General features: G+C 45.4%; 1 pseudogene; it reads left to right on the top strand.

Moving 5' to 3' along the window:
• The first annotated feature begins 9,611 nt into the window (after nucleotides 1-9,611).
• On the top strand, nucleotides 9,612-9,711 carry LOC124617272 (annotated as a pseudogene).
• The last annotated feature ends 1,645 nt before the right edge of the window (nucleotides 9,712-11,356 follow it).

Genomic DNA, 11,356 nt, shown 5'->3' with positions numbered 1-11,356 from the left:
AATAGGGTTGTGTAGCCAAAAGAGTGGTATATTGGAACTCTGAGTAAAGCCAACCTGCTTTCAGGAAATATTGTTGAATTACTTACTGAACGTCCCTCGTAAATGCACTGAGAGTAAACCAAAGAAATACGGAAGTACTGAGGATCAGCAGAAATGACTGACATCAATATTGGGGATAGCATAGTAGATGAAGGAATTCTACAGTACTATGTTGGAAGCAAGACAAGGCATGACAGACTAACCATGAAGAAAGACTAGCACAGTAATAGTCAATGCCGCACCAAAAGAAGTCCACTAATGCCAAACGGGGGGCTTAACTTGATAAAGAAATACCGAAGAACGTACTCCACGAGAATAGTATTGCATAGAAGTAAAACATAAATTATGGGAAAACTGGAAAAGAAGAGAATCGAAGCGTTTGAGACGTGGTGCTGCAGAATGATGCTGAAAATAAGTGAACTGACAGGAAAAGGAGCCAAACATTCTGTACCAATATACACTATGTGATAAAAAGTATCCGCACACCTGTCCGACAATAACTTACAAGTTCGTGGCGCCCTCCATCTGTAATCCTTGAACTCAATATGGTGTTGGCCCACCCTTAACCTTGATGACAGCTTCCACTCTGGCAGGCATACGTTTAATCAGGTGCTGGACGGTTTCTTGGGGACTGGCAGCCCATTCTCCACAGAGTGCCGCACTTAGGAGAGGTATCGATGTCGGTCGGTGAGGCCTGGCACGAAGTCGGCGTTCCAAAACAACCCAAAGATGTTCTGTAGGATTCAGGCCAGGACTCTGCGCAGGATAGACCATTACAGGGATGTTATTGTCGTGTAACCATTCCGCCACAGGCCGTGCATTATGAACAGATGCTCGATCGTGTTGAAAGATGCAATCGCCATCCCCGAATTGCTCTTCAAATGTGAGAAGCAAGAAGGTGCTTGAAACATCAATGTAGGCCTGTGCTGTGATAGTACCACGCAAAACAACAAGGGGTGCAAGCCCTCACCATGAGAAACACGGCCACACCATGACACCACTGCCTCCGAATTTTACTGTTGGCACTACACACGCTGGCAGATGCCGTTCACCGGGCATTCGCCATAACCACACCCTGCCATCAGATCGCCACATTGTGTACCGTTATTCGTCACTCCACACAACCTTTTACCACTGTTCAACCATCCAATGTTTACGCTCCTTACACCAAACGTTTTCATTTACCGGCGTGTTGTGTGGCTCATTAGCAGCCGCTCTACCATGAAATCCAAGTTTTCTTACCTCCTGCCTAACTTTCATAGTACTTGCGGTGGATCCTGATGCAGTGGAATTCCTGTGCGATGGCCTGGATAGGTGTCTGCCTATTGCACATTACGACGCTCAACTGTCGGCGGTCTGTGTCAGTCAACAGATGCTGTACGTGTCCCTTCACGTTTCCTCTTCAATATCACATCGGAAACAGAGGACCTAGGGATGTTTGGAAGTGTGGAAATTCGCGTACAGAGGTATGACCACGTTCGAAGTCCGTGAGTTCAGCGGAGCGCCCCATTCTGCTCTCTCACGATGTCTAATGACTACTGAGGTCGCTGATATGGAGTACCTGGCAGTAGGTGGCAGCACAAAGCACCTAATATGAAAAACATATGTTTTTTGGGTTGTTCAGATACTTTTGATCGCATAGTCTATGTACGGGGAATAAAAAGTGAGTATGCAATGAAGCAATTAGTCCTGCTCTTTATCCCGTATCTCCATGGGGTCAGCATGTTAATTTTTCGATTTGGCAATATTACTGGTAGATGGTTGTCTTCCTATTGCTCCCTGACTCCCCCCCCCCCCCCCCCCCCGCTCCCAACCCCCACCCTATCACCCTCCGTGACGGAATTTGTGTACCACAACTGTCTGCATCTAGTGTCATCCCACGTGAAAATGTGCGAACGTTTTCTAGATACTTGCGAATTGTGTAAATGATTCGGGACATGGGTACTAGCTGCACATTCACCTCTTAAAAATAAGCCAAAAAACCACATCCTGGCTGGCCAGCATACACGCACTCGCCATTAATCCGCCGGGAAGTTTCGGGTCGGAGGCGGCGCGCGCCTCCCTGAATCCCAGAAGCGGCGTGCTTCCGCCGTCGGCTCTCCAGAAGGGTTCTGACACATTACATGGTTTTAATTTCTTCCATGTTATAAAATATATTTAAACTGACCGCCATGGGATGGAACGTAACATCACGAATCGTGTCACTGTTTCCCATGTTTCAGGCTGTAGCCAACAGCAGCACGAAGCTACACGGACACGCTATTCGAGGACCTCAAGATAGGCAACTGGTTCGGCGTACGCAACACTTTTCATATGCCACCACAAAGAACAAATGTATATGGTTTTAATCCGATGAAGAAGGGGCTAGGTAAAAAGGATGCCTCGCACTGTCCAACTCCTGGGGAAGATGTAGTTCCCGTGTTAACGACCAATGATACGGAAGTTAGCCCATTCTCTGTCAACCATCAGACACATTACCTGATGTATGCAATAGTATGTAGGCTCATCCACCAGCGAAAGAGACACTGTTCTGGAGGAATTTCACTTACGTGTATACACTAGGGTGTTGTGATTAAACAAAAATCCAAGCAAATGGTTATCAATAGAGTAGGTGGGATAAAGTCCCGAAGTTTTCTGTTTTTTCTAATATGTACTGTGGCCAATGAGGGGTATATTTTCCCGCGATTTCAAACATAGGTTGGGTTGTGACCTAAAACCATCCAAATTCCAGCTCTATCTGATTATTAATTATAGAGGAATTTACAATTTAGCTTAAACAAAAATCGCAGAGTTTTACCCTATAAAAAGGTGTAAGGCCCTGCAGTGCTACTCTTTGCACTATTTGAGATAAGCATGGATTGCAAGATACCGAACGCAATATGGAACTGAAATGTCTCGTAAATTTGAACTTAATGTTTAAAAATACTCGTACAAAAATAACACTTCCTCTCCAGGAAAGAAAGTTTCCTAGGGTAACCTGAAATAGTTCAGTTACTCAGGCTAAGCTATCTAGATACCCAGTAAATAGGGTACTTCGTTAGGTCCTCTGATTCTTCATTTAAGTCCCAGGCTCGTCATCTTTTTATTGTTCTTGTTCTTCTTCTTTGTATACTTATTCGCCAAAAAGTAAACCCATACCAATATATCAGAGCTTGTGTCATGATGTAAGAAGTCAGAATCTGACTTTGAAGAATAATCAGCTGGCTGTTTGATTTGTTTTCTTCCTTTTGCTAGTATTGATATAATGAAATCTAGCTTAAGTCGTTTGGTTTCTGTAGCACGCTCTTTTCTTTCTTCGGCATGTCTTTCCTTCTACGTAGTAAGCTTCTCCTTTTCGAGGCGTTCTTCTTCCATTCGTTGTTTATTGCGTGTCCACTTTAGAAGCACAAATTTAATGATTTGCCAGAAAGTTTCCCCTAAATCTTTATTTCAAGCAGTGGAATAATATCTTCTGGTGCGATAATCTCATGCAGTGTGTGTTGTATGTCATCTTTTGCGGCAGTATCATTGAAGAATTGACGTCCATTCTTAGAGCTGCGAGGATTTACCCAAAAACATGCGGGGATTTGCTCCATTTCGCTGTTTTCTGGCAGATGCGCTAGTGCTGATTTTGGGGACCAAACCAACAATATTTCCTCGCGAAAGTCAAACTTAAATGCAGTAGTGTAACGAGTAATTTGTTGATTCTTCTTTTCAAACCCCACATTAGTTAATTTTCTCACCTCTAGGGCGACCTGCAGAGGCGAAATTTCCTGGAACATTAAGTTGCTATAAGACAAACCTGCCACCAGGTGGTCCTGAATCAATGGCAGCCAGTTCAAAAACTCGATGTGGGGTTTTACCCCACGCGGAGCTTCACCCCCCTCCCCCTCCCCGCCACACACACACACACACACACACACACACACACACACACACACCTGCCTACCCTAACTCCCGCGCAAACATTGGTGCTAAACAGTTTCTGATGAGACGAATCAGTCAAAAAAAATGGTTCAAATGGCTCTGAGTACTATGGGACTCAACATCTGAGGTCATAAGTCCCCTAGAACTTAGAACTACTTAAACCTAACTAACCTAAGGACATCACACACACACCCATGCCCGAGGCAGGATTCGAACCTGCGACCGTAGCAGTCCCGCGGTTCCGGACTGCAGCGCCAGACCCGCTAGACCACCGCGGCCGGCGACTCAGTCACTCCCTGTCGATTTTCTGTAATTCTGTAACCGTATATGACCATTATGTACGTTCATGATGCCGTGTCTACCAAAGATAGCTTCGTTGGTGAAGACCACATTGCTTTAAGGTAGATTCCCCCTCCATTTCCGGTCACATATTGACATGAACTTTCTCGTTTCTTTCCTTGTCAGAAATCACTTGAAGGCTGTCCTCTTGTTTGACACTCAGCCTGAATGCGACAAATAATTGTGCATGTCGGTGTGGGGCGAGGAAATCGTGGCGGAGAGCGAGAGAGAGAGAGAGAGAAATTGAGAGAGGTAAGAATCACCTGCGCCTCGACCGCTGATACAAGTCGCCGCGCCTGTTCACAGCTGGCTTTGCTACTTTGCACGCTAGCGCCAGCTGCAAGTGCCTCGTACATGCAAACAGAAACTTTGTGCTTCGGCCGTATTTCACCGTCCGCGGCTGGGAACTCGTCATTTGTTTGCCTCTCGTCGCCGGGACTCGTTTGAACGTTGTGCGACTGAAGAGTGACACCCAATACAACAAGCTGGGATGAGCCGACTTGGCTGCGCGCCGAGTTCCGAGTATCTCCAACTGAGGCACGTAGGACGACATCACTCCGCGAAATAAATGTCGCCTTTCTACGTGTCCCCTAGTTCAGTTAATTTCTAACCCGCGTATATAAGTCTAATAAAAAACTTGCGAGCTACCAAGGACGTTATTCGTCAAGTAATACTGACTATTTTAGTATTAACTGACAAGGCGCATTGAAAGCTCGTTCAGAATGGCAGCATAGTCGAAAAGGAGAGGTAGAAAGGTCATACCGAACGCTCCGCACTTAATTAACGGCGCAAGATTAGGACCTTCAGGTAATCTTTTACATCTAACCCGACAGTGTGTCGACATTAGAACTTCTATGGTATGTGTATGAGCAATATACAGGGAGTAAACGATAACTGTTTAGAACGTACCACAGTGGTTTACGGGAAGTCGAGAAGAACACCTTAATATATTTGCGTTCTATCAAGTAGGGATTGAGCCTCAGATTGGCCTACATTCTCAAGTAAGCTATAGCTCATGCGCGCTACGCGAGGTTTTGACTAAAATCTTCCTTGAATATAGAAACCCCGTGTTCTTGCATTTATAAAATGTAATTTAAAGTGTTTATTTGAGACCACAAACGGTCGCCGAGCCACAGTCACTAAAACAATAAAATTTTTAAAAGGTTATATTAGTAGTTTCGACCCACTGAGTCGTAATTTTCATACGTAATCGCAAACCTGTAAAACTGCATTAATAATTGAAACCACACTTCTTTCAAATATTACGAAAAATACACTAAAACCAGTAATCTGAAGCAAAGCCAGAAACGGGTAACAAGATGTCATGACAGTTTATAGATGATCAGTCATTTCGCACCTTAATGCTGTGTAGACGAAAACTGCAACGGGATGCAAGATTTTTATACTCTTGCGCTACGTCCTGCAGTGATGCAACGATCATTTTGCAAACAAAGGCTCACAAGTCATAATGTTATAACGTGCAGCAAGCCCAAAACTAGAACACAGCACGCATCGTACTAACGAAAGTTTTTTAGCCGAATGAGAGTCCAAACCACTGCGCCACCTCGCTCGCTCGGTAACGGGAGTAAATGTGCGTGGGTGGGTGGAGGAGGGGGGAGGAGATTAGAGTGGTTGCTGCTGGGGGTGGAAGGTGTGGGGGGGGGGGGGGGGGGTTATAAATTTTAAATGGAGACCACAGTAAGAAGGTCGAAATCGATACTGCAGTAGTTTGCAGAGATGAAGAGTCGTACATCGGATATACTAGCAGGAGAACTGCATCAAACTAAACTCTGGCCTGAAGTTAACAACAACACAACAGCATTTCCTGGCTCGTTTCTTTAGGGCTCTTCGAAACTCTGTCATTAATGTTCTTCGCAATGTACTATGCAACTGTGTAACACCAGTTTGCTGACCATCTCTTGTAAATTCTCACACCGACAAAACAAACCGGTACAGCTCTCGTTCGAACCTTTTCTGTCTCTACCGTTAATCGAACTGGTAACGCCGGCGGTGGTGGCCGTGCAGTTCTAGGCACTTCAGTCCGGAACCGCGTGACTGCTACGATCGCAGGTTCGAATCCTGCCTTGGGCATGGATGTGTGTGATGTCCTTAGGTTAGTTAGGTTTAAGTAGTTCTAAGTTCTAGGGGACTGATGACCTCAGATGTTGAGTCCCATAGTGCTCAGAGCCATTTGAACCATTTTTTTTTTTTTTTTGATGGTAACGATCTCGGATCGGCGAACAGCACTCAAGAATTCATCGAATGATTGTTTTGTAAGCGACCTCTTTCATTCGTGAATTATCCTTTGGGTTCTTCCAGTTGAATATGAGCCTGGCATTCGCCTTCGTCACGGTTTGCTTTATGCGCTCATTCCACCTTAAACCGTTTCTGATAGTCAAAGGATAAAGGATATCGGGTCTTTGCGCAGTCACAATACATTATAATTATTTTCGTTGAGAGTCAGCCGGCAATATTTGCACCAGGCGTCTATCGTATGGAAATTCGTCTGTACTTGGTCATTAGTTTCGAACGATGTAACCTCCCCGTTACCAAGCGCATCATCTGCGAACATCACTATAGGGCTAACGATCTTATCCGCAAAGTCATTTATACGTACCTTGAGAGCACTCGCCCTATCACACTTCCCTGCGGTACGCTGAACACCTCCCAGCTTCTGACGTGTTCTCCCCATTAAGATCAACATAGTACGTTCTATTTGTACTTAGAAAAATAGTCTAGATCACATAGACCGGTTTCAGTCCAAAGGACCATCTTCAGATCGTACTCAAAAATCGATGTGTAGAGATGGATCCAAGGAGTAAGAAACTGCAGAAGCCTCCAGCTGTCTGAGGATGGTCCACCTTTAGACTGAAACTGGTCGCCAATAAATGTGATTTGTGCGGTCTGCACTATTTTTCTAAGCACGTTATGAAAATCGATCGCTGCTTTTCCCGAGATGTTTTTGAAAATACGTAAGTTCTATTTGCTAGAGGATATTCACTCTCATATGTCTTTTGAAATTTCATCACGTATTATGTTCTTTAGGCGACGGTACGTACTAAAGTACACTTGAGAACCAGTGATAGAAACAATTGGTATGAAACTGTCTCTTTTTTTGTAGAAGATGTATCTCTCCCACAGAAGCCTATTCACGATATACCGGGTGATCAAAAAGTCAGTATAAATTTGATAACTTAATAAACCACGGTAGATATAGAGGTAAAAATTGACACACATGCTTGGAGCCGGCCGGGGTTGCCGAGCGGTTCTAGGCGCTACAGCCTGGAACCGCGCGACCGCTACGGTCGTATGTTCGAATCCTGCCTCGGGCATGGATGTGTGTGATGTCCTTAGGTTAGTTAGGTTTAAATAGTTCTAAGTTCTAGGGGACTGATAACCACAGCAGTTAAGTCCCATAGTGCTCAGAGCCATTTGAACATGCTTGGAATGACATGGGGTTTTATTAGAACCAAAAAAAAGTATTGTTAGACGCGTGAAAGATCTCTTGCGCGCGTCGTTCGGTGATGATCCTGTGCTCAGCCGCCACTTTCGTCATGCTTGGCCTGCCAGGTCCCCAGACCTCAGTCCGTGTAATTATTGGCATTGGGGTTACCTGAAGTCGCAAGTGTATCGTGATCGACCGACATCTCTTAGGGATGCTGAAAGACAACATCCGATGCCAATGCCACATCATAACTCCGGACATGGTTTACAGTGCTGTTCACAACATTATTCCTCGACTACAACTATTGTTGTGGAATGATGGTGGACATATTGAGCATTTCCTGTAAAGAAAAAATGGTTCAAATGGCTCTGAGCACTATGGGACTCAACTGCTGTGGTCATCAGTCCCCTAGAACTTAGAACTACTTAAACCTAACTAACCTAAGGACACCACACACACCCATGCCCGAGGCAGGATTCGAACCTGCGACCGTAGCAGCAGCGCGGCTCCGGACTGGAGCGCCTAGAACCGCACGGCCACCGCCCAGTAAAGAACGTCATCTTTGCTTTGTCTTACTTTGTTATGTTAATTATTGCTATTCTGATCAGATGAAGCGCCACCTGTCGGACATTTTTTGAACTTTTGTATTTTTTTGGTTCTATTAAAACCCCATGTCATTCCAAGCATGTGTGTCAATTGTACCTCTCTATCTACATTATTCCGTGATTTATTCACTTTTCAAATTTATACTGACATTTTGATTACCCGGTATCTTTAGTTTGTGCTCCCTAAGCTAATTTCTCGCCGGCTTTTCAGTGAATAGGCGTCTTTCCTCTTGCTTGTACGTGCACTTAACAATAACGGCGATACAGTCCTCAGTTAGGAAGGCCTGAATAAGCTCCCGATTTCTCCCGTGCCCTATTAGGCCTAGAGGCAGTAACGGAACAGGTACGCGAGCTTTATCGCCATCAGTGAAAAGCCTGCAGACAAGGGTAACGGCATTCCATTGTGATCAACGCGCTGTCGAGCCACTCTCGTAACTGTCACCTATCGCTTCTTCACTCCATTGCGTAACTATTTAGCCATCGGCGGCCACAGTTGAGGCCGTCCACACACGGAACGACTGAAAAGGAAGGCAAAGGACAAGCAATCTAAATCGGCAATTGGTTGTCGAGTAGTGGGCAGCAGAGTTCCGCTAACGGCGCAACTCTGAAATGAGAAACTGCAGCCTGAAGTACTGTTTGCACTGACTGGTGGCACTGACGTAAACTTCTAGATGAGTGGCAAGGACTACCTTGTGCACATCATGAACCGTGCACTTTGTTTATAAAATCCGTATGTATTTGGACTGTAAGGCAATTACGTCACGCGAGTTGCGCATGCGCAAACGCTCCTTACAACTTGCGCAACTGAAGATGTACTCACGATCCTGTTGCCAAGTTTCACAGAGTCTAGAGGAACAGTAGGGCGGTAGGTCACGTGCCGTATCAAATGGCTCTGAGCACTATGGGACTCAACTGCTGAGGTCATCAGTCCCCTAGAACTTAGAACTACTTAAACCTAACTAACCTAAGGACATCACAAACATCCATGCCCGTGGCAGGATTCGAACCTGCGACCGTAGCGGTCTTGCGGTTCCAGACTGCAGCGCCTTTAACCGCACGGCCACTTCGGCCGGCACGTGCCGTATCTTTCAGATTGTAGTACTTATGTTACGTTTAACAGCATTCAAAGCAAAATAACCGATAAATCCGCAAGGAGTTAGGGTGCTCTCGTACTCTTACACGGCAGCCGTCATTGGTGACTACTGCACAACCGATGCCGCACGTTCAACTTGTATGGCAATTCTCCGAAAGACCCATCCCGCCATTCGGAAGGGCAATTAGACCTCTTTCAATCTCGCAATTGGAACGATACAGAGAAGATTAGCATGGTCCCTGCGCAAGGACGACACGCAAAATCGTCAAGCGTTAAAAAAAAAAAAAAAAATAAATAAAAAATAAAAAATAAAATAAAATAAAATAAAAAAGAGCGTCTCAGTGGCATGGTTGTATGTTTGCAGCACACTGAGCCTTCTGGCTATGGGCATTCCCAGTTTAAGGGTAGACACAGATGACGTCCTGGAAGCTATGCCACTTCACTCTTTGTTGGCGGACGACGCTGAAATCATTAACAGTATATCTACTACCCCCCATGGCGGCCGATGTGGCCGAGCGGTTCTAGGCGCTTCAGTCTGGAACCGCGCGACCGCCTCGAGCATGGATGTGAGTGATGTCCTTAGGTTAGTTAGGTTTAAGTAGTTCTAAGTTCTAGGGGACTGATGACCTCAGAAGTTAAGTCCCATAGGGCTCAGAGCCATTTGAACCATCCCCCATGTGGCATATGCCGTCATCGGATCAAAATCGACGTCGTCTTTCCATATGCACTAATTTTTTTTCTAGCAGCGTATTGTGGTTATCAACTTGAAACTGGATTGGCGAGTTAATATTGTTGTTCAACGGTACTGTGTAAAATTTTATAACAATCAGTTCTTCACCTTACGCTTACTACGATTAATTAAAGAGAAATTTACACCAGACGCGTTTCGCTTTTATTTGCAGAGCATCTTCAGTGGTCGTTGGTGTTCTGCCTCTTGTTCACACGCCAACATTATTTATTACAACCGCTGTACTGAAACGAAGAAAGTTAAGGCACAGTTTGGTATATGATTTAAGAGACCCTATACTCGCACGCAGTGCGATACGCCAGCTGACGCAAGCATGGCGTGAGAATACTGTAGGTCTGTCGGGAACTCCTCCGCACAGCATCTGCACAAGCATTCAATACTGTTCATTGACAAGTGATTACACAAGAACATAACTAAAGTTTTTATCTGGTATGAGTTCGATGTATTCTGCAATGACATTGGTTATCTCTTCTACACCAGCTAACCTCGTAAGTCCATGTATTTCCCATTCCAAGTCTTCAAACCCTAAACAAAAGAAAAAAAATCGTAAACGTACATGAAACTACTAGTCAATCGTAGTGGCTGAAGTCCTACAATTGTTCCCATCAGGACAGATGTACAATTTCAGTTTGCCTCGACGAATTAACCGCAAATCACGTGCAGTATCCTCCGCCAGTAGCGCACAGGGTTTTTGCATGTGCCCTGCGATAAGCATCGACCAGGATCATTCGCGCTACCGCGAACAATGCGAGCCGCTCCGTTGCCCCCACCTGCTCCCAGCCAGGCTTTGTTCCCACAGTGGCCAGCAACGACCGAAACACCGCAAAGCCCCAACTACGCAAGGCCTCGTTCACAGAAAATTAATTTATCTTCCGTGTCTAGAAATTCTTAGAAATAAAACCGCGTGCGGAGGTGCGATACTGCAGGCAGCGCTTTAGAGCACGGCGCCGCTAATAGCCATCAATGTCTCGATCTGCCTGCTTTCGACATTTTCCTTTCCCCGAGCGTACAATAAAGCCCGTTTCACACGAGCAACTTTCAGATCAAAATCGATCCACTTGTGGTGGGTCCGCGTCACGTGCTTGCGTATAAATCATCCTCCAACTACGTCGCGAGTGAGTCCATGACGTCGGTCATCAACTGATTGTGTCGCATATGATGCACACTGCGCGTGTGCAAAA

Source organism: Schistocerca americana, chromosome 5 (assembly GCF_021461395.2).
Source record: "Schistocerca americana isolate TAMUIC-IGC-003095 chromosome 5, iqSchAmer2.1, whole genome shotgun sequence".
Classification (NCBI taxonomy): domain Eukaryota; kingdom Metazoa; phylum Arthropoda; class Insecta; order Orthoptera; family Acrididae; genus Schistocerca; species Schistocerca americana.
Note: the sequence above shows the minus strand (reverse complement) of the source record. Positions and strands in the feature narration are given on the sequence as shown.